The sequence below is a fragment of the Bos javanicus genome, chromosome 12 (genome assembly GCF_032452875.1).
Source record: "Bos javanicus breed banteng chromosome 12, ARS-OSU_banteng_1.0, whole genome shotgun sequence".
Classification (NCBI taxonomy): Eukaryota; Metazoa; Chordata; class Mammalia; order Artiodactyla; family Bovidae; genus Bos; species Bos javanicus.
The window spans coordinates 15,976,348-16,000,708 of record NC_083879.1 but is presented as its reverse complement, the minus strand read 5'-3'; the positions used below and the strand labels follow the sequence as shown (position 1 = coordinate 16,000,708).

Below are 24,361 nucleotides of genomic sequence, written 5' to 3'. Positions count from 1 at the left end.
AGGAATGGTAATAATGAACTCACCTAAATAACATGTAAAGTGATTTTATTTTTAAAGATATAATATGTAAAACCATTCTGTTTGTAAAAGTTTCAACCACAGTTTACTTTATAGGAATCCATCTGTTTTCAGTGTCCAACTATATGCATCTCTAAAAAGGGATTGTGTAACTGATAAAAATACACATTTTTAATTGCTACTAACCTTATATCCCTCTTCACATCCCAACCCACCCACCTGGCAAAGTTTTAGTAAGAAATTAGTTTATGTCAGCCTCTTCCCCTCTCTTTTAAAATCCTTTAGTGGCCCCACCAAAGCCTTCATGATGAGATCCAAACTCCTTAGCAGGGTATCCACGTGTTCCAAGGACTCTTCTGTGTCATTTCTCACCATCTCCAATCACCTTGACCACCTCCACCTCCCAGACTGGTGGAACTGTCTGTAGCCTTGAACTCTGTTGACATGTCCTAGCTTCTTGTCTACCTGAATGTCCTTGCTGTCTCCTCATAGCCTGCCCTTTGCCAGGACAGTCCCCACTTGTCAATCAAGGCTGGGCTCAGCTGTCACCTCCTCCATGAGACGTTCCCTGGCTGGACCTCTCTCCCTGTCTCCCCTCTGCTCCCATTCCTCCCTCGGCTTCTTTCTAACACAGCACTGCCCATGGATGTATTGCCATGTCTGTTTTCCAGCCTGTCCCTCCATCAAACTGTGCTCTCTTTAGGGGCAGACATAAATGATGGTAGACGTATCATCAGGATATATCACAACTCCTAGCTCATGGAAGATGGCTGATAAAGTGTGATGAATAAATGAAGAAAACAAAATCCATACACTCCAGCTTTAGGCAAACCGACAGACACTCTTTGATCACTTCTACATACCTTCTAGGAGAAGGCAATGGCACCCCACTCCAGTACTCTTGCCTGGAAAATCCCATGGACGGAGGAGCCTGGTGGGCTGCAGTCCATGCGGTCGCTGAGGGTTGGGCACGACTGAGCGACTTCACTTTCACTTTTCACTTTCCTGCATTGGAGAAGGAAATGGCAACCCACTCCAGTGTTCTTGCCTGGAGAATCCCAGGGATGGGGGAGCCTAGTGGGCTGCCGTCTATGGGGTCACACAGAGTTGGACACGACTGAAGTGACTTAGCATATACCTTCTACATGGCAAACACCCTCTTCCAACACAAAAGAAGACTCTACACATGGACATGATCAGATGGTCAACACCAAAATCAGACTGATTATGTTTTCGCAGCCAAAGATGGAAAAGCTCTATACAGTCAGCAAAAACAAGAAAAGAAGCTAACTGTGGCTCAGATCACAAACTCCTTATTGTCAAATTCAGACTTATATTGAAGAAAGTAGGGAAAAACCACTAGACCATTCAGGTATGACCTAAATCAAATCCCTTACACTTTTACAGTAAACATGACAAATAGATTCAAGGGATTAAACCTGATAGACACAGTGCCTAAAGAACTATGGACAAAGGTTCATGACACAGTAAAGGAGGCAATGATCAAGATGATCCCCAAGAAAAAGAAATGCAAAAAGGCAAAATGGCTGTCTGAGGAGGCCTTACAAATAATTGTGAAAAGAAGAGGAGCTAAAGGCAAAGGAGAAAAGAAAAGATACACCCATTTGAATACAGAGTTCCAAAGAATAGCAAGGAGAGATAAGAAAGCCTTCCTCAGTGATCAATGCAAAGAAACAGAGGAAAACAATAGAATAGAAAAGACTAGAGATCTCTTCAAAAATTTTTGAGATACCAAGGGAACATTTCATGCAAAGATAGGCTCAATAAAGGACAGAAATGGCATGGACCTAACAGAAGCAGAAGATATTAAGAAGAGATGACAAGAATACACAGAAGAACTATATGAAAGAGATCTTCATGATATAGACAACCACGATGATGTAATCACTCACCTAGAGCCAGACATCCCGGAATGAGAAGTCAAGTGGGCCTTAGAAAGCATCACTACGAACAAAGCTAGTGGAGGTGATGGAATTCAAGTTAAGGTATTTCAAATCCTAAAAGATGATGCTGTGAAAGTGCTGCACTCAATATGCCAGCAAATTTGGAAAACTCAGTAGTGGCCACAGGACTGGAAAAGGTCAGTTTTCATCCCAATCCCAAAGAAGGGCAATGCCAAAGAAAGTTGAAACTACTGCATGATCACACTCATCTCACACGCTGGCAAAGTAATGCTCAAAATTCTCCAAGCCAGGCTTCAGCAATATGTGAACAGTGAACTTCCTGATGTTCAAGCTGGATTTAGAAAAGGCAGAGGAACCAGAGGTCAAATTGCCAACATCCGCTGGATCATACAAAAAGCAAAAGAGTTCCAGAAAAAGATCTACTTCTGCTTTATTGATTATGCCAAAACCTTTGATTGTGTAAATCACAACAAACTGTGGAAAATTCTGAGAGATGGGAATACCAGACCACCTGACCTGCTTCCTGAGAAATCTGTATGCAGGTCAAGAAGCAACAGTTAGAACCAGACATGGAACAACAGACTGGTTCCAAATTGGGAAAGGAGTACTTCAAGGCTGTATATTGTCACCCTATTTATTTAACTTATATGCAGAGTACATCATGAGAAATGCTGGACTGGAAGAAGCACAAGCTGGAATCAAGATTGCCGGGAGAAATATCAATAACCTCAGATATGCAGATGACACCACCCTTATGGCAGAAAGTGAAGAGGAACTCAAAAGCCTCTTGATGAAAGTAAAAGAGGAGAGTGAAAAAGTTGGCTTAAAGCTCAACATTCAGAAAACGAAGATCATGGCATCCGGTCCCATCACTTCATGGGAAATCGATGGGGAAACAGTGGAAACAGTGTCAGACTTTATTTTTCTGGGCTCCAAAATCACTGCAGATGGTGACTGCAGCCATGAAATTAAAAGACACTTACTCCTTGGAAGGAAAGTTATGACCAACCTAGATAGCATATTGAAAAGCAGAGACATTACTTTGCCAACAAAGGTCCGTCTAGTCAAGTTATGGTTTTTCCTGTGGTCATGTATGGATGTGAGAGTTGGACTGTGAAGAAGGCTGAGCACCGAAGAATTGATGCTTTTGAAATGTGGTGTTGAAATGAGAGTCCCTTGGACTGCAAGGAGATCCAGCAAATCCATTCTGAAGGAGATCAGCCCTGGGATTACTTTGGAAGGAATGATGCTAAAGCTGAAACTCCAGTCCTTTGGCCACCTCATGTGAAGAGTTGACTCATTGGAAAAGACTCTGATGCTGGGAGGGATTGGGGGCAGGAGGAGCAGGGGACGACAGAGGATGAGATGGCTGGATGGCATCTCTGACTCGATGGACGTGAGTCTGAGTGAACTCCGGGAGTTGGTGATGGACAGGGAGGCCTGGTGTCCTGAGATTCATGGGGTCACAAAGAGTCGGACACGACTGAGAGACTGAACTGAACTGAACTGAAAATTCAACATTCAGAAAAGTAAGATCATGGCATCTGGTCCCATCACTTCGTGGGAAATAGATGGGGAAACAATGGAAACAGTGACAGACTTTATTTTCTTGGGCTCCAAAATCACTGCAGATGGTGACTACAACCATGAAATTAAAAGATGTTTGGTCCTTGGCAGAAAAGCCTAGACAGCATATTACAAAGCAGAGACATTACTTTGCCAACAAAGGTCCATCTAGTCAAAGCTATGGTTTTTCCAGTAGTCATGCATGGAAAGAGAACTGGACCATAAAGAAAACTGAGTGCTGAAGAAATGATGCTTTTGAACTGTGGCGTTGGAGAAGACTCTTGAGAGTCCCTTGGACTGCAAGGAAATCAAACCTGTCAATCCTAAAGGAAATCAATCCTAAATATTCATTGGAAGGACTGATGCTGAAGTTGAAACTCCAATACTTTGGCCACCTGATGTGAAGAACTGAGTCATTTTAAAATACCCTGATGCTGGGAAAGATTGAAGGTGTGAGGAGAAGGGGATGACAGAGAATGAGATGGTTGGATGGCCTCATCAACTTGAGGGACATGAGTCTGAGTAAACTCTGGGAGTTGGTGATGGACAGGGAGGCCTGGCAGGCTGCAGTCCATGGGGTCGCAAAGAATCTGAAACAACTGAGCGACTGAAATGCACCAAACTGAACATACCTATCAGTGACCCAAGCAAGTCAGAGTTGTATAAAGCACAGTCCCCACTTTCAAACTACTTAGGAGAGTACATTACTGTGGCTCACACGCTAGTGAGCAAGCTTTCTGGTGCAAGGCTGCTTCAACCCAGAACTCCTGGTTCTGTCTTCCTTCTCTTGCTTCGATGCAAACAATTGGGGACAGCACGCATGCTCAGTCATGTCCGACTCTTTGGGACCCTATGGATTGTCACCCACCAGGAGCCTCTGTCCATGGGATTTTCCAGGCAAGAATACTAGAGTGGGTTGCCATGCCCTCTTCCAGGGGATCTTCCCAACCCAGGGATCGAACCCATGTCTCTCGCATCTCCTTCACTGCAGGTGGATTCTTTACCCACTGCACCATGTGGGACAGCATGTGTGAATGCACAACTAGAGCTAGCGTGGCACTTGCGTGAGGCTCACCGAGGCCACTGCTCTGTTCTAAAATAGTGCATCCTCCTAGAGCATCCCCACTCCCTCTCCTAAAGCACGAACGGTGGCAGCCAAAGTGACCCCTCAGTCTAGTGTATGGATATTTGGCTGAGAATTACCCTAATAATGCTGAAGATTTTCCCACCCTCCTTCTAGCTCAAGGACCATAATCCAAGAGGCAAAACTTCCTCAACAGTTCCTGCCCTGGCTCACCCCACTTCGCTCTGTAAACTCACCACCTGCGTCACTGGGCCATGGGAAAAAACTATACCCCTGTCATTCTGCCACTTCATTGAACCTTAAACTCCTTGTGTTTTAAAACCCATTTTCTGGTTGATTCTTTTACATATCCCAATTTCCATTTAAAGCATCTTCCCCACCTGCTCCCCGTCTCTTCCAGAGTCAGCATAAACTGGCAGAATCTCCACCAAAGCTCAGCCTCTCTGACACTTACTGTCAAGACCAATGCCTGGAACATACAGAATACCAGCAAATGTCATCAATGGGGTGACAAGTGCACCTGACCTTCCGTATATTCACGACTGCATGAGACACTAAGTATGAAAACACTTTTAAATGCGAAAGTGATGGTTCGAGGCGATAGTTCTTCACTGAAGAGACGGCAAAGCAATGCATAATGTAACATGTTATTAAATATCTGTTGAGCCCCTGCTGGGTGAAAAGCCCTACACACACAATTTATTTCCATCATGATTTCCAGTCACTTATAGTAGAAAGCATGGCACACTCAGTCTACCCTGTGTATCCTGATCATGTATCCAGGATACGGAACCAATCCAACGTGAACCCCCATGCCATCCCTCCCAACCCCCAACTTACTTCCAAAGCTCTTGGTAATGTTGTCACACCGTTATTTCTCATTATTCTGCTAAGGCCTCACCCGCCCATGAAAAGACTAGCTCCTCACTGAGCTCAAGCTGTTCCCTGGCCTCCAGGAGTTCTCTCTTCCCACCTCTCCACCACCCAGCTCTCACCTCTCGTTTCTGGCCCATTTTAAGGGTCACCCCCTGCACAAGGCTTTTCCTACAACTCAAGCCATTTGATCCTGCAGGGAAGGCAGCCTGCATCACTCCACGCTCTCTTATATTGTAGAAACATATGGCTTCACATATGGCTTGTGCTGGCGAACCCCCTGATGGTTGAAACAGCAACATCTCTGCCTACGTTCCATTCAACTCATCACACCTTGTCTAGCACACCCTACCTGTGCTGGCTGATAAGGACCCTGGGGGGAAATGGCCCTGAGCCTACAGGCAGAAGTGGGTACAGGCAGAGTCAGCCCTTCTCGTGGGATGGTTGCGGAAGCAAGGCCCGAGTTTCCCCACCCCACCCCCGCTGTGATCATGGCACTGGAAGAGGTCACCCACAAAGACAACGTTCTACCTCATTACCAATTCAGTCCCCGTGGAAACCCTTGCCAGGGCCCTTAATTTCTTGTGTTAAAACAACAAACGAGGTGACCCCAGCACAATCTCTAATAGGTAGCATGGGTCACCAATTATTCATTTTGTGCTGGAGCTTTTCGCATGACGGGCTGAGATGAAAATTTGTCCTCTTCCTGGCAAGAGCCATAAATTAGTTTTATGCTACTGTTAAACCCAGAGGCAAAAGGGGGGAAGGGAATGGAGTAGGGGGAAGGGCAATGAATAAGGCCTGGCTGCTTCCAGGGACAGAGCTACTTCTTGGACTCTGTGGACAAGGACAGAGGGGACAACAGAGGACAAGCAGGTTGGGCCACAAAAGAGAAAGATCCAGAGACTCTGAGACAAGACAGTGAACTCTCAGAGGATCTGAACTGAATCTTAGTTTTCTTTTTATGCCAGGATCTGCCAGGTCTGCTGAATGAATGACTCAGTCACGATTGAATACATGCAACTGTGTCTCTCTTAGCCAGATCTGTACGAAACCAATTATGCCACCTCCACATGAGTTCTCCATGAGTTCTCTGAGATCACTGGAGCCAGTAAAAATGATGGTGTCAATCAGCATATTTTGACATGTATCGTTCCATAAGCTCTCAAATGGGAAAAAAAAATGTGTACAAGATCATACACACAATACGTGCATGCTCTGTTGCTAAGTCATGTCCAACTCTTCAAGATCCAGTGAACTTTAGCCCACCAGGCATACATACAATGTTTAGGTATTTACGTTTAAAAGGCATTGAAAAAAAGCACCACCAAAATACTAATAGTGCTATTGACAGGACGGTGGTCTTCTGAGTTTTCTATTTTCTTCTTTATACTGTGCAGAATTTTCTGAAATTTCTTTGACCAGGATACATTTCCTTTTCATCAGAAAAAAAAAATCCATTAAAAAAAAAAGATCCATGATCAACCCATAGTTATCTGGGCTAGAAAAAGAGGACAGTGGTGAGCCATGTAGATCATCTAGAAGATGGGAAAAAGCACCCAGGTTTGACTCTGGAATATGTTGCATACATTTTTTTCCCCAGAAGATTTATCTTCCTAATTAGGCTTTGCTCTTTACTTAATATTAGGATTACTTTTAAGTCCCTGAGCTCCCCTGCCAACTAATGAGCTGAACTGGATGGCGAGAAAGAGTCAGCTTGGAATAAAATGAAATATGAGCTGCAGATAATCCAGAGGCAGATAATTGAGCTTCAGTTGCACATGAAGCGGGCAGGAACCCCTGGGTGGGCTCAGTTCCCCTGCTCGGAAGCCGGATTCCCAAGGATCAAAACCCAGCTTCACTACTGCTAACCCCAGAGTCTTGAAAGATCCTTCTTTCTGCTGCTCTAGTCTCCCGGGATGCAAATTGCCATTGATAATGGTTCCCACGTCCTGGAGCCCAGAGGAGGATTCAGTGAGGTGATGCGTGTAAGGCGCTTTACACAGGTCCTTGGCAGATGTCTGCCAGAATAATTAAGTGGGGGCACGCCCCTGCCTGATTTGCATTCATATAATACTTTCTTCCAAATGGATTTCACTGTTTAAAACACATTCTAACATAACATCTCCTTCACATCCTCCAGTTAAGGGGCAGGTGCCAACTTTCTCATTTTACAGTCATGGAAATGAAGGCCTGGAAAAAAAAACAAAAACAGTTGCTTCTGGTTTCAGAAGGAGTGGAAGAGTTGGGACCACATCGTATTTCTGCAGGAGTCTTGATGGCTACCCACTCCCCATCACACATGGTGGGCAGAGGGGGTGGGGTGGGGTTTCCACTCTACACCTCGGTTCCTTTCTAAGCCCTCACAAGGACATTTAAGTTTCACTTCAAGATCTGTCTGCAAAGATTTGTGACAATTAGCCAGGAAATTACTGTTAACTGCTTGGCCAAGTTCAAATGCTGTGGATATGCCAAGTTCCGGTAATGGGGAGAAACTGAAGAGACTTTCGCTCACTCCGACTCTTCATCACGAGGCTGGCACGTTGGCAGGGCTAGGATCGAGGACTTGTCATTCCTATGTTTTATGAAGGAAGGCCTTCCTGCCATCATCAACTTATCTCCCTTCTGAAATATTCTTGGATGTTAGATTCGTGGAAGAATTTTTTGGCCATGGTGGTATAGGGAAAGGGCTGGGGAGGAGGATAAAGTCCTTCCAAACCTGGCTTCCTGCAAGGAATTTATACAGAGATCAGACCTTAGAGTCTACATGGATTCTAGCTCCTTCCTCATCCCCACCCAAGCCACCTTCCTTGCCCTCTTCGCTTTTCTTCCCCCTGCCCCCCGCCATTCTCTCAGCGTGTGCATGCTCAATAGCTCAGTGGTGTCTGACTCTTTGCGACCCCATGGAATGTAGCCTGCCAGGCTTGTCTGTCCATGGGATTCTCCAGGCAAGAATACTGGAGTGGGTTGTCATGCCTTCCTCCAGGGAATCTTCCCCACCCAGGGATCGAACCCAAGTTTCTTGCATCTTCTGCATTGCAGGGAGATTCTTTACTGCTTGAGCCATCAGGGAAGCACCCCACCCCCACCATTGGGTTTGACATTAACAGAGGAGGACGCAGAAAGGACAGAGCAGTTTGCCCTCAGCTTCTCTCTACAAGACACCACACAGAGCACACCCTGATCATTCTACAAATCCCTGCCTGACACCTATGAGCACGTGGTCCCATTGCTCAGAAAGTCAGCTCTGAGAAGATGGGGACTACATTTCCCTGTGCACCTCCCACGGCACATACTAATTGCTTAATATAGATTTGCTGAATGACTGAGTGAATAAACGAATTCACTATGTGACAGCAGCAAGCTCTGGGAATTGGTGATGGACAGGGAAGCCTGGCATGTTGCAGCTTATGAGGCTGCAAAGAGTCAGACACGACTTAGCAACTGAACAACAAGAAATGTGACAGCAAAACAGCATGGAAATCAACGGACGCTGCTGGAGAGGGTGATATTTGTTCGTTTATGTTTTACTACTTAAAACTCGGAGGAGGAAGCTTCTTCTAAATTCCGAACATGAAAACCCAATTAAACTAAATAGTGGGAAATTACAGGCAGCTATAAAAAAATGAAGAATTTATTAATTAAAGCTAAACTCGCTCCTAAAAAATGAATTTAAATACTGTGAAAATAAAGAAGATAAACCAACTTCCCACTCTATGCTTAAAAACTCCCTCAGTGCTCTGCCTTCCCCTCTTCCCCCTCTGCCCCTCCTGGGAAGCAAGTCCATGTTACCAGACTCTGCCTGGATACCGGGGACCCCACATGACTGACAGATCAAGTCGTTATCCTGCAGAAGAGGGGAGCCTGTTATGAAGGTGCCCTCGAAGTTTGTTAAAGAACCAGAGAGTTAAGAGAAATGTCTGAGACCATTGAGAACCATCTATTTGAGTCCAAGAGATGCCCAGTAGGATCTAAGCTGACAGGAAGAGTGCGTCTAGCCCCTTGCTCCTCAAACTGTGGTCCATGACCCAGCAGCTTTGAAATCCAGGAATCTCAGTCCCACACATGCTGGCTGAGTCAGAGTCTGCTTTTTCACAAGATGCCCAGGTCATTCGCATGCACGCTGCGGTGTTTGAGCTAGACAGGTCTAGCCCCCTCTCAGTGGATTAGTGAAAGGGGAGTTTTTCTGCTGATGGAACTGCCGGGGATGCTATGGGAGATTCACATGAGTGCAGGGCATGCGCTTGCCCTTCTAGAACATCCCCTAAGAGCGAGGGGAATGATGGGGCGATAGAAAGCCAGCCTAGCCCCCTTCCTGGGGTGACCCTAGAGGGGACCCACACTGCAGGTGCTGTGCAGGGTTCAACCAGCGTAGCCTGCAGAGGGCCCAGCTGGAGTCTGGGGCCCCATGATCATCTTCCCCTTAGGAGATGGAGTGTTTGGGACTCTGGGAGGAAGTGAAGGAAATGGGACCAAAACGGGACCAATGTTGAAATGCAGCCACAGTGAATTCTAGAAAGAAATACAATTATGGGGACGCTTTCAACCGCCTTGAAGTATATTGGACTAATTATCTTAGTGGACACTAATAATCATGTTCCTTAGAGACGCATGGTGACCGTAATAACTCAGAGATGAATATTGGATGAAGGAGTTATTAGGGACTGGCTGGACTGCTCACCCTCCAAGCCCAGCAGGCAGCAATTCTCCTTCCTGCCTTCCCAAGTCACCCCCTTAAGCCTGAAATTTTTATTAAATATGTACCCAGCGACTGGGAGAGCTTTAGAGTCAATAAAACACCTGCCCCTACCTTGCTCAAGGGGATTGAGTCTGAGCCGTCAGCAGGGGTGAGGGGGGCCTCGCCCCATAGAGAGGAGACACACAGCTCTCGGCCCACAGCCGGGGGTGGGTCTCCTCTAGTTCTCGGTCCTGCCCTGGTGTTAGTCTCAGTCCTTAGCCCCTCATCTAGACTCAACAAAGTGTCTTCTGCTCCCACGACCAAAGGGCTGGCCCTGCCCCATTCCAGGCATGGCTGTGCATCCCTTCAATCCTTTCCTCAAATTTCCAGTCTCCCCGGAAGTGTCAGCCTGACCCCATCTTCCAAGCCCAAGGGACTCTCACTCCCCGTGGATGCCCAGTGCCTGGCCCTGCTCTAACTCCCACCCTTGTCCTCCAGTCACCCTAGTTACTAGCATCACAGGGCACCAAGATCCACAGAGGAGCAAATGAACACGTGGGAACATTAAAAAAAAAAGTTTTCTGCCTTAAGGACCGTACAGTATGCCCATTTAACAGTGACCTGGAGACAAGAGCCATCCACCCCCATTCCCCCAGTCTCCTTCTTTATTCTTTTTTAATACGGATTAAAAATCCGTATTAAAAATCTTAACGGTAAGATTCTTTTTTTAAAAACTGTATTAATTTATTTATTTCTGGCTGAGCTGGGTCTTCATTGCTGCGCACGGGCTTTCTCTAGTGGCAGCGAGCGGGGGCTACTCTCCAGTTGCTGTGGGCGGGCTTCTCTTGCTGCAGAGCTTGGGCTCCACGGTGCAGGCTCAGTAGTTGTGGCGCACGGGCTTAGTTGCTCTGCAGCGTGTGGGATCTTCCTGGACCGGAGATGGAACCCATGGCCCCTGTGTTGGCAGGCGGATTCTCAACCACTGGACTACCAGGGAAGTCCTTCTTTCTTCTTTTCTATGTGTTGCTTGGTTTATGTTTTTTCATGTATAGCGTGCAGTAAAGTACACAAATCTCTAGTACATAACAGATTTTGATCCACCTAACTACTAACGGAGAAGGCAATGGCACCCCACTCCAGTACTCTTGCCTGGAAAATCCCACGGGCGGAGGAGCCTGGTGGGCTGCAGTCCATGGGGTCACAAAGAGTCGAACACGACTGAGCGACTTTACTTTCACTTTCACGCATTGGAGAAGGAAATGGCAACCCACTCTAGTGTTCTTGCCTGGAGAATCCCAGGGACAGAGGAGCCTGGTGGGCTGCCGTCTATGGGGTCGCACAGAGTCGGACACGACTGAAGCGACTTAGCAGCAGCAGCAGCAACTGCTGAAACATTTCCAGCCCCGCCCCCTCGCAGAGATTCCCTCACGTCTCTTCCTAGTCGATGCGCCCCCACACAAACCTCTCACCATAGGTCAACTGTACGTGTTTTTCAACTTCATACACATGGCATCGTTCAGGATGTACTCCGCTGTGTCTAGCTTCTGTTAACCAAGACGTTTCTGAAATGGATCCATATGTGTAGCAGTCGTTCACTCTCCTGTGACAGCCAGATAGCATCCCAGCTTAGACAGTAGTGTATCCATTGAAAGCACACTTAGTGGTTTTTAGATTTCTAGCTACTGTGAATTAATCCTTCTATAAATATCTGTGTGTATGTTTGCTGATCTTACTTTGCTCACTTCTGTCAGGGGCTCAATGTAACCAAAAGGAGTCTGAGATTTTACTCAACTGGTTGGCTCACAAAGTAGCCTACCTATTTCACTGAGGCTGGCAGAAGACACAACACTCCTGGGTCTGAGATGACAGGCAATTTCCCACTCACAGCAACAGCAGCAGCCAGAATATTTGCATTTTTGCACCAGTTCCTTGAGACTCAATCCTCAAAGAGTAATTAACACAGAGAAGGCCAAATGACACCCACCCACAGTAGGGTGCCTTACAAATGCTCAGGGAGTTCTAATTTTTAAAAAAAATAATTATTTTTATTGATTTATTTGGCTGTAGCAGGACTTTGTTGTGGCATGTGGGATCTCTGATTGTTGAAGATGCAAGATCTTTAGTTGTGGCACGTGAACTCTCAGTTGTGGCACGTGGGATCTAGTTCCCTGACCAGGGATCAAACCCAGGCCCCCTGCATTGGATGAGCACAGAGTCTTTCTGGACCACCAGGAAGTATTCCCAACCAATTTTTTATAATGGGCAGTAAGTATGCTTGCCCTTAGTTCTAGAGGGAGATACAATATCTGAGTCCCAAAGAACGTGAAAGTTGCTCAGTGGTGTCTGACTTTTTGTGACCCCATATACTATACAGTCCATGGAATTCTCCAGGCCAGAATACTGGAGTGGGTAGCCTTTCCCTTTTCCAGGGAATCTTCCCAACCCAGGGATCGAACCCAGGTCTCCCACGTTGCAGGTGGATTCTTTACCAACTGAGCTATCAGGGAAGCCCCATCTGAGTCCCAAGGCTGTAAGCAAATCTTTCTTTTGCTCCAGAGTGAAACAGTATCTCTCTATCTCAAGGCTGTTCAATATGCAAACATCCTTGAAAACATAATCTGAAACAACGGACATTGAATGCCTGGCTTGCCAGGTGTACAGAAATGCAAGAGTTCAACAGAGAACTGTTTCCCAACAGATGAATGCTGAGGGATCAAGGTGCTGAGTCAAAGTGGCTGGCTTGTATTTAGCTGCAGCAGATATTGCCCCAAAAGTGGCCCAACATGACTGTACCAATTTATACTCCCATTAGCAGTGTCTGAGGTTTTACCCGCTCCACTTCCTTGCCCACACATGGTACTGTTGATCTGTTTCATTTAAGCCATCCCAGTGTGGGCATGCCTTTGTTTATTCAGGAACTCTTCCACATAGCAGATGCTTAGAGGTCATTTAAAATGATGGTTCAGATCAACATGAATATTATTGCCTTTACCAAATTTTCATTTGTCAACTATATTAATAGCCATATACCAGGTAAGCCGTGGGTAGTGTAGGCATGAGGCTCCAGGAAGCAGACACACAGGGCAATCTTCTCTCAGGAAACATATTTTAAAGACGTAGAAAGGGACTTCCTTGGCAGTCCAGTAGTTAAGATTCCACGCTTCTGATGTAGGGGTTGTGGGTTTGATCCCTGGTCGAGGGAGTAAGATCCCACATGCCTCATGGTGCAGCCAAAAAAAAAGACACACAAAGGGCGGAAGAGGCTCTCTTAAGAAGGGAGAGCCTGTCTTAGGGGAGGGCACTGCATTACGTAATGCCACTTAGGCCTGGCCACCATGGGTGAGAGGCCCTAGGAGAAATGCTCGATCAATGGAGGAGAAAGGGATGAGCTTCTAAGAAGCTGGGGGGACCAATGCACACCTGCTCATAGAATTGCCTGAACTTTCCAGCAGCTTTGCACTGCCCAAAATGCTAGTAGATGATGATGTTCAGTCGCTCAGTCATGTCCAGCTCTTTGCAAACCCATGGACCAGAGCACACCAGGCTTCCCTGTCCTTCCCCATCTCCCAGAGTCTACTCAAACTCATGTCCACTGAGTCAGTGATGCCATCCAACCATCTCATCTTCTGTCGCCCCCTTCTCCTCCTACCCTCAATCTTTTCCAGCATCAGGGTCTTTTCCAATGAGTCAGCTCTTCGCATCAGGTGGCCAAAGTATTGGAGCTTCAGCTTCAGCATCAGGCCTTCTAATGAATATTCAGGGTGGATTTCCTTTAGGATGGACTGGTTTGATCTCCTTACTGTCCAAGTAGATGATGATAATGAAGATAATAACGATCAGTTATTGAGTACCTCCTATATTTCAGGCACTAAACTAGGCTCTCTACATGGATTAAGTTAGTCTGTACCTTGCAGCCAGCATCCATTGGCTAGTGACGAGATGAAAATATTGAGTAAAAGGCTTTCTACGAGTGCAAATACTGGTCTGGAGTGAGAGCTGTCAGGGAGGTTTGAGAGGGTGTCTGGAAAGGTTTTGGTGTTTTTATGATTCCATCCAATTCAGTTATGAGTCTAGAAATTATGTAGAGTGAATTTCCTTAGCTTATATCTTCAGCAGCTAGCTATTCAATAACCATGATAATAATAGTGATGATGGCAATAATGACAATAATATCTTCTTACTCTGGCTTAGGCACTATACAATGTGTTGAGTTGGCCAGAAAATTCACTTGGATTTTTCTGTAACAGCTTATGGATAAAACCAAACGAACTTTTTGGCCAACCCAATATTTTGTATTTCATTCAGTCCTTACTCCAACCTTATGAGATATTACAATTCCCAACATATAAAGGAAGAAACAAGAATGGAGAGGTTAATTAATGAGCCCACAGCCTCAGAGCTTTTAATAGCAAAGCCAGGATTCATACCCTGGCGGGTCTGCCTTCAAAAATGTTTTCTTTTTCCCCGCAGCACTATCTTTCCATCCATCCTTGGTCAAACGACACGCTTCCTATTTTAGGGGCAGGCTTATCGGAAGGCCCAATTTTCTAAAAATGATTATTGGGAATTAAGTGTGCTGTTGGAAGATGGATTTTTTTTTTTTTTTTTTTTTGTATGTGAAATGACCTGGTTCTCTGCTCTAGATTTATGCAGCTCTGGTGTTAGCCCAGGGATACTGAGCTGACAATCATTCTGGGAAAGACTGGCTACATCCACGTCTGGCTGTAGACGTTTCCTGACAGCGAGGCCGTTCCCTGTCCCAGTCATCCTAAAGCAAGCCTCAGGGAGGAAACCAGAATTTTGAGCAGAGGTCCTAAGCAGACAGAGAGGAAACCCTTGCTTCTATCATCTTGGACCTGGAAGATTCAGAGGAATGCAGATGGGTAGGCATGAATTCCTCAGTGCTGGGAGATTTGGAGACGGACTGGGAGCCAGGATGAGACAGGCCTGAAAGTCATCATTGTTGTTGTTTAGCCGGTCAGTTGTGTCTGACTCTCTTGTGATCCCACGGACTGTACACACCACTCCCCCAGGCTCCTCTGTCCATGTGATTCCCCAGGCAAGAATACTGGAGTGGGTTGCCATTTCTCTCTCCAGGTGATCTTCCCAACCCAGATGGAAAAGTTTAAGACCCAAAGGAATGTAACCATTCATTCAAAAACAAACAAAAACAGTTATTGAGCTCTTTAAGGTACCTGATAATGTTCTAGAGATACAACAGTGAACACAGCCAAATTCCTGGTCCCAAGAAACTTACATTGCAGTAGGGAATACTGACAGTATACAAAAAAATGTGTGACCTACATATACTATAATGTATAGTTGTATAGAACTGAAAAATACTAGGAATTGAACTAAAGCAGAGTAAGGGGATTGAGAGGGTTTCTTTAACAGTTAAGTGAAGGACAGCCTTAGAGTAGAGGCAGTTGTGGGACAGAGATGTGAATGAAGTGTGACAGTGAGCCACGTGGGGATGTGGGATTGTTTCAAGTAAGGGGAATAGACAAAAAACCCTGGGGCAAGTGTGTGGATAGCGTGTTCAAAAAAACAGTAAGAGGTCAATGTGCTTAGGCTGAGTAGCAAATAGGATGCAGAGAAAAAAAAGATGATGCAGAGAATGTGGGATTTTGTTCTTTGAAGTATAGTTGATTTACAATGTTGTGTTAGTTTTAGGTTTACAGCAAAGTGATTGTGTTATGCATATAAGAATATATATATATATATGTATATATATATATATATATATTCTTTTTCACAGTCCTTTCCATTGTAGGTTACTGTGAGTATTGAATATAGTTCCTGTGCTCTATAGCAGGTCCTGGGTGTTTATCTATTTTATATACAGTAGTGTGTATCTGTTACTCCCAAAGTCCCAGTTTATCCCTCCTCCTCTCTTTCCTCTTTGGTAACCATAAGTTTGTCTTCTATGTCTGTGAGTCTATTTCTGTTTTATAAATAAGTGCATTTGTATCACATTTTTAGATGGTATATATACGTGATATCATATATTTGTCTGACTTCCCTTGGTATGGTAATATCCGGCTCCATCTATGTGGTTGTAGATGGCATTATTTCACTTTTTATGACTGAGTAATATTCCCCTATATATTTAATGTGTTTATATATATACCACATCTTTTTTATCCACTCATCTGTCTATAGACATTTAAGTTGCTTCCATGTCATGGCTATTGTAAACAGTGATGCTATGAACATTGGGCTACAGGTGTGTTTTTGAATTAGAGTTTTCATCTTTTCTGGATATATGCCCTGGAGCAAGATTACTGAATCCTATGGTAGCTCTATTTTTAGTTTTTAAAGGAATCTCCATACTGTTTCCATAGTGGCTGCACCAATTTAAATTCTAAGAATGTAGGAGGCTCCCTTTTCTCCACACCCTCTCCAACATTTATTATTTGTAGACTTTTTTGATGATGGCCATTCTGACCAATGTGATTTCACTGATTATCATTTCTCTAAGAATTCGTGAGGCTGAACATTTTTGCACGTGCTTACTGGCCACCTGTACATCTTCTAGAGTATGCTGGTTCTTGATGGCACACGTAGGAGTTTGTGTTTCATCCTGACAGTGATGGAAGACCATTAAAAGATTCTGTGACAAAAGTTACGGTCTGTATGAGGCCAAGAATGGATGCAGGAAGACTTGCGTATTCATTTCCTAGGGCTGCCCTGCAAATTACCACAAATTTGGTGGCTCAAAATACTAGAACTTTATTTTCAATGGTTCCAGAGGCCAAAATGCTAGAATCAAGTTGTCAACAGGTCCACGCTCCCTCTGCAGGCTCTAGGAGAGAACCTTTCCTTGCCTCTTCTGGTTCTGATGCTCCAGGTGTTCCCTGGCTTGTGGCAGCCCCACTCCAACCTCCACCTCCATTCTCACATGGCTTCCTCTTCTGTGTCTATGTCGTCTTCTCTTCTGTCTCTCCCAAGAACACTTATCATTGGATTTAGGGCCTCTCTGGATAATCCAGGGTGATCTCCTCTTGAAATCCTTCATTTATTTAGATCTGCAAAGACCCTTTTCTCACAGAAAGTCACATTTACAGTTCCAGGGGTTAGGATGTAGACCTATCTTTTGGGGGTCACCTTTCAACTGAATACAACTAGTTAAGAGGCTGCCACATTAGCCCAGAAAGGCAGTGAGGCTGACTTGCCTTAGATTGGCAGCAGCCAGATAGTGAGTGGCTGGACTGTATTAGGGTGAGAGCTCAATGGGGAAGAGTCACTCATTCAGCATCTCCAGGAATATTTCTTGGGTACCAACCATGTTCCAAGTTCTGCCAGCACTGAGGATACAGCAGGGAAGAAAAGATGCAATGTTCAGGAACCTGAGTTCACATCACAGTCCCGCAGCAAAATTGGATGTTCAGTGTATCCTGTGTCACAAAGGAACACAGGGCAGACAGACCTGCACTGGTCAGCAGAGAACACTGGAAGGAGGAATACAACTTAGCCAGGCCGTAGTGTGTATTGTCGGAGAAGGCAATGGCAACCCACTCCAGTATTCCTGCCTGGAAAATCCCATGGACAGAGGAGCCTGGTAGGCTGCAGTCCATGGGGTCGCTAGGAGTCGGACACGACTGAGCGATTTCACTTTCACTTTTCGCTTTCAGGCATTGGAGAAGGAAATGGCAACCCACTCCAGTGTCCTTGCCTGGAGAATCCCAGGGACGGCAGAGCCTGGTGGGCAACGCACAGAGTTGGACACGACTGAAGCGACTTAGTAGTAGTAGTAGCGTGCATTGTAGGTGGGCAATGGGGAGGGTAGCGAGTCCAGCTGGAGAGAGCTGAACTTATGGAATGTCTGGTCAAGATGTCTTAAAGAACCACACAAACAAGGGTGGCATGAGGTCTTGGGGCAGCCTGGCCATCAGCATGTCTCAGGCCACCCAGGACTAACTGCCACCCACTCACAGCCTGTCAACACAGGTGCTGCTGAAGTTTGCTTTCGCATGTGTAACTGTTTTTATCAACCCACCCCCAGCCCTGATCCTACCTATTGCAACACCAGGCACACGAGCAAAACCGTTGCCCACAACCTGCAGTTGTTCAGATTGGCTGAGATTGTGTTCCTAGCAGGCTAGGCCCTGCACTTGAGTCACCCCGGGGTCCTGAAGTCATCCGATGCAGATGCTTACAGTCTTTAGGTAATTAAATCTTAACCTATCAACGGCTCCCTAGAGGCCCTGGGATTCACTTGCTGGCTGCAGATATAAAAGTCTGATGACTCAAAAAGTTGCTTTTAAGGAAAGGTCTTTCATCTATAAGACTCATAAAACTCATTAGTATGCTCAAAAGCCCACGGATGAAAGGCGGAGTCGGGGAAGAAATAGTGATCCCTCCGCCACTGGTGCGGGATTCCTCCGCGGCGCGGTTTGACCGCAGACCCGCCCCTAACGTTCGCGGGGGCTGTGGGCCAAAGAGCCGGCGGAGGCCCACACGCCGCCTATCTGGATACCTCGAGGCTAAAAATCAAGGGAAGCGACTCTTCGAATACGTCCTACCCTCCTGCTTTAATAATTAGCCCTTTGAGATGATCCGGAGACTGCAGTCACCGGGCAGCAGCCTGTCTCACTTTCTTTTTACTGAGGCTTCGTCTTGCATTGCGATGAGTACCAAGGCAGAGGCAAGTGCACACCCGCGGCCCACCCATCCAAGCTCCAGCTAGTCCCCCACTGGCCACACCTCACGTCTGCCGTTGCCCGCCTTCTGGGTACTGGATCCTAGAAGTAGCTCAGGCTCCTGGAAGCTGAGGCAAGAGTCCTTGGGTAGGGAATTCTAGGACCCCTGTTATCTGGAGTGCGGCCTAGAAGGCCAGTTCAGGGTGCGAGGGCACAACCCAGTAGGCCCTCATCTTAAAGGGGAGGGAGCAGCGGGGGGCGGGCCTGTAATCTTGGGTTGAAGTTGCTTCCTGGTGATTGTTGACAGAAAACGAAGAGGCGGTATGGGGGCATCCAGCCTTCTGTTAGGTCACTGGTCCTAGTGGGTAAAGTGGGTCCAGATCAGTCTAACAGGTCGTCGGTCCACCAGACCGTCCTTCCCAGATGGTAAGAAATCATCTGCTAAGAATAAAGAGGATGCTGAGACTCGGGAAGTAATCGCTGTAAAAAGTAACAGCAAAGAGAGTGCCTAACTGGCAGGAGAAGTTGCTTCTTTAACACTGTTATTGCACTTCCTGTAATGGCGGCTGGACACGAACCAGTGCCTGGACGTGAATCAGGTCTCAGTGTCCCGTCACTCTCGAATTCTGGGGGAGGAACCACCAGGAGACCACCATGGAACCACCATGAGCCCACAGCTATCAACTCATGCTCACCCATGTGCACACACATACACACCCACGTATTTCTACAGGAAGGAAGGGTAGAGGACAGAGCCTCTGACTGAAGGCCAGTGGCCTTTGCATGGATACCTGCTGGGCGGCCATGGGCCAGGATCCAGGAACTCAAGAAAGGCCCAGGGTGCTTGAGGACTGAATTATATTTTTGCTTTCACAGTGTTGTCCACATATTTCTTCCCAGCCTCTCACACAGCCAGGGTCTGGATTTATAAGACGATCAGCTTGGTCAGGAGATTTTTGAGACCATAGGAACAGTACCTGTATAGACACCTGTATGGATACCTTTCACCCCTTTTCACCCACAGACCTTGGGTTTTAAAATCGATCCACCCAAATTTTTATCTTCCTCTTTTCACAATAATAACTCGTTTCCCTCTTCTCTAATTAGTTATGGCATATATGGGGCTTCCTGGGTGGTACTAGTAGTAAAGAACCCATCTGCCGATGTAAGAGATGCAAGTTCAGTCCCTGGGTTGGGAAGATCCCCTGGAGAAGAGCATGGCAACCCACTCCACGATTCTTGCCTGGAGAATCCCATGGACAGAGGGCTGCAGTCTGTGGAGTTGCAAAGAGTCGGACATGACTGAAGTGACTTAGCACACACTCACACATGGCATATATAGCTCAGGACTCAAAGTTTCTGTGTATTTGCTAACCAATGTCTCCTTGCTCAATTTATATAATTTTGACTGCCAGCAAGAAAAGTTTGTATGTATGTAGTGATCTAACAAGAAAAAGATTCTGATATTCTTAGAGACGGCATCAGACCATGGGAAGTCCTTGACTCAGTGGCTAGATTCAGAAATACTAATGGAACAAACTCCTGGGTTCATCCTTAAAGTACAGAATTATTCTGAAATGTTTTAAAGAATCTTAGTACATCTATTATGCTGATTAACAAACTACTAATTTCACCAATGGAAACCTCTGTGGAAATGTTAATTAGCAACATCTGGTGTAGATCAGAAATATGGATACTAAGCGAGGCAACTGTAGTCATTATCTCTGAAGTGTGGCCTTTCGGATAAAATGTTAGGTGATCACCTCGAAGTGTGAATTCCTGATTAGGGAATTGACAGCCCCTGGAGTGTAGGTTTAAAATGTACACATTTCTATCACAATCTCTCAACTGAAGCATTTTAAAGAAAATTACAGACATTATCATGCTGCCCACATGAAGATCTCATTCATTCAGTGTTCTAAGTACAACAGTCTGGGGAAAAGCAGCATAAGACACATTTTTGAAGGAAGACAGTCTAGTGGAAATAAAAGCCCCATCGTTGTTTTCTATCTCAGCGTAACTCATTTCTTGACTGTTTGGCAGAAGCTTTTCCAGAGTCCTCCTGGGTTTCGTGTGCACATGCACACTCATGTTAGGTTTTGAGGTGGGGGGGAGGTGAGAAAATGGAATGGGAAACACTAAACCTTCAGCCTTGACCATCCTTCCCAGAAACAGAGGGGATTTTTAAACACTGCAGAGTGGGACCTGAAGCAGATACAATTACTCTTCCGTCTTTGCAGACCTGATGCCCGGCTAGGTTCTGGCCATGACTGTTTTCCAACGTTGTGGTTGTTGCTGTTGTTCAGTCTCGAGGTCATGTCCGACTCTGTGGCCTGATAGACTGCAGCCCACCAGGCTTCTCTGTCCTCCACTATCTTCCGGAGTTTGCTTAAATTCATGTTCATTGAGCTGGCGATACTACCTAGCCATCTCATCCTCTGCCACCCCCTCCCTCCTTTTGCTTACACTCTTTCCCAGCATCAGGGTCTTTTCCAATGTTCTGATACCTGCCCTGAAATATAACTCCTCCCCATCTTCCCTCCTGTGTGTGAAATACATCGATAGCATTGCTGAAAGTACTAAAAGCTTCACTTCATTAACTCTCATAAATAAGGACATGAGCAAACTCAAAACCCATGACTGTCATTTGAAATTGGGTGCAAAACCCACCTTCAGCTGAAATGCCTCCATTAGCATGGCACTGTTCCTGGAATCAGGCAGAAGGACAGAGCAGTCCTCCAAATGAGCTCACAGATCAGAGGGAGCAGAGGCTGGAGAAAGGGTCACATGGTGTTTCCAGGGGCAGGTTTCCTCTTTGGACACCAGGATTTGGAGGGATAGCCATTACCAACCATGGGAGTGTGGCTGATGAAATTAAGGAAGATGTCTTTAAATTCAATTACACCCTCAGTGGAAATGGTTTCACTAATGCTTGCGGAGAGAATTATACCCAGTCCATAAAGCCTAACATTTCTAAACCCAATTTTGCGAATTATTCTAAAGGTTAATTCAAGATCTCTCTTCCAAATGGCAAGTTAAGGACAGCCAATGGAAGGAAAGCGATCTTGGACTGACTGAGGGGTTTATCAGCCTGGAAGAGTTCATTAGTTTTAATTAGTGTAATCACTAATGTTGCATTAACAGTTTAGTGAAGGAAAGTAATTACTCACACATCCACTGTATGAGATGGGAAGATTAGAATTCATTTTCCAAAACGATTAGCATTTTGCCAATTAAAAGAATCCCTTCTCCCAGCCAGCGGCCCTGTGACCTCGCTCACCCCAAAGATCGTGTATATAAATGAAACATATTTTGCATCAGGAGAAGGAGCATGAAGAAATAAAGGATTAAGGCTGTGTTTATTCTCAGCGCCTTCCCAGGGCAGAGCAAGCAAGCACAAGAGTCTCTGTGAGTTTACGATGTATTTGCATAGTCATTCACTCTGGAATACATCCCTGGCGGCTTTGTTACCCTGCAGCAATTAAACAAAGGGAAGGCCAGGAGAAGATGAGGCCAGAAGGAAGGAAGGGGAGAGTCTCCCTGGAATGATCCTGGCTCGAGTCCAGGGGTTGGACAAGTGCCAGGACTCCACTGTGGTCCCATCTTGAGTGCGAGCTCTACTGCTGGGCTTGGGGCATCGCACTGCCTGAGGGGGTTCCCTAAAGCCCTTGGGCCCTCCTACCGATTGCCCCTAGGGCTGGGTGCTACCTCCGTGCCCACTCTTTGGCAACATGGTCCGACTGCTCTCTGGCCCTGCTCCTCGCCATCTCTGCCAGATCCCTTAGCAACAGCCACTTGGAACGTCTCATTTCTTAAACATCCCATGTTCTTTCAGATCCGGCTCCTTGGAACCTGTTAGAAACCTTTTGCCCATTTTGTTAGAGCATCGCCCTTCCTGCTTCACCGAGGGTAGACAGCGCTTTGCATTGACCAGAACAGCTACCGCCCCTAATCTGCACGCTCAGAGTTCCTCCCGGCATCCTGCATCCTTGCACTGTGTTATGTTACACTAATCACAGTGAGCCGCTGAGACGGGAGCAGGGATGGTACCCTGTTCAGTATTCTCAGCCCATGCCCAGGCGGTGCATGTGTCAGCTGGTATATACATTTTCGTCAGACGGCTTAATGATTGTGGACAGGTATCAGCCCTCCCTACCTCCCCCTCACCAGCCTTATCAAAGCCCGGCCGAGGAAGCCCAGCATGGTGGGATCAAGGAACATCACAAAGGAGAGAACTGAGACATCTGCATGCAGGTGGACATTCCCTCTTCACAAGCACATTTCCAAGGGGAGCTGACCCTGGCTGAGTGCATCTCCCGGGCTTCCTTCTGCTTGCATTCAGCCAACAGGAGGCACCGGCAGGAGGCTGGAGGGAGGGGAGAAAGGGAGGCTATGGTGTTTCTTCCTAACTCCCTCCTTCCTTTGATTTTATATCAATACTGCGTGTGTGCTTGCTAAGTCGCTTCAGTCGTGTCCAACTCTTTGTAACCTTATGGACGGTAGCACACCAGGCTCTGTCCATGGGATTCTTCAGGCAAGAATACTGGAGTGGGTGGCCATGCCCTTCTCCAGGGGATCTTCCCCACCCAGTGATTGAATCTGCATCTCTTAACGTGTCCCTGCATCAGCAGGTGGGTTCTTTACCACTAGTGCCACCTAGGAAGCCTGGTGGTGAGCCCCTGGTAAGTTGTTCTTTAACAATGAGTCTAAAGCAGGTCAGAAGTGTGCCTGGTAGAGCCAAGTCCCAGGAGTCACAGCTGAGACTCCCGCCCTGGGGACCACAGTCCAGTGGCACACAGTCAGCTCTGCGTGCCATGGTTGTTTTACAACCCAGAAGGGCACCCCAGATAGTACCAATCCCTGGCAGCACTGGAAGGACAAACCGGTATTTACCGAAATTTTGTTCTAAAAATATCAGTAATGATAAAATGGGGGGGGGGGGATCCATTGACCTCCAGTCCCTGCACAAAAATATCAACAATATCAAAAAAGAACAGAAAAATTGATTTCTTTGTTACTTATGACCATCATAATGCATGCTATTCAAAGGGGAAAATTGCCTGTTTGAGTATCTTATTAAAGAATCAGAAAGGCATAAATATTGCATTTTCTTCGACTGAGTTTTCAGAATCTCAACCACCCAAGACATCCACCATGTCCCTCATTTTTTTTAAGGTTTTTTTTTTTTTTTTTTGTAATACACTAATACATTTGGAAAGTCTCTTCTTGCAGGAAGAATCTTTTGAAGGAGGTTCTGTTTTCAATTGGGTAAATTTACATTCTCTCCTGAAATGACACGCAAATGTACAGATGTTTCAGCATCTAAATTTGGCAAAACATTCAAAACAATGAATTCGGTCTCATTAACCTATTTGTCAAAACACATAATAACAAGTGTTGACAAGGACATGGAGAAATCAGAACTCTCTTACTTGGCTGATGGGAATGTAAAATGTGCTGCCATTTCAGAAAACAGTCTAGAGGTTCTCTTTTTGTTTTTTCCACAAAATAAAGCTTTTGTCTACCTGTATCGGTTGGAGAGGGAAAGGGCAACCCACTCCAGTATTGTTGCCTG

At 46.0% G+C, this 24,361-nt stretch overlaps 1 protein-coding gene across 1 annotated transcript in view; it reads left to right on the top strand.

Annotated features, from left to right (window-relative positions):
* The window catches only part of SIAH3 (siah E3 ubiquitin protein ligase family member 3), a 71,331-nt gene that overhangs the window by 45,856 nt on the left and 1,114 nt on the right, over positions 1 to 24,361 (top strand). The gene's annotated exons all lie outside the window — the stretch shown is intronic.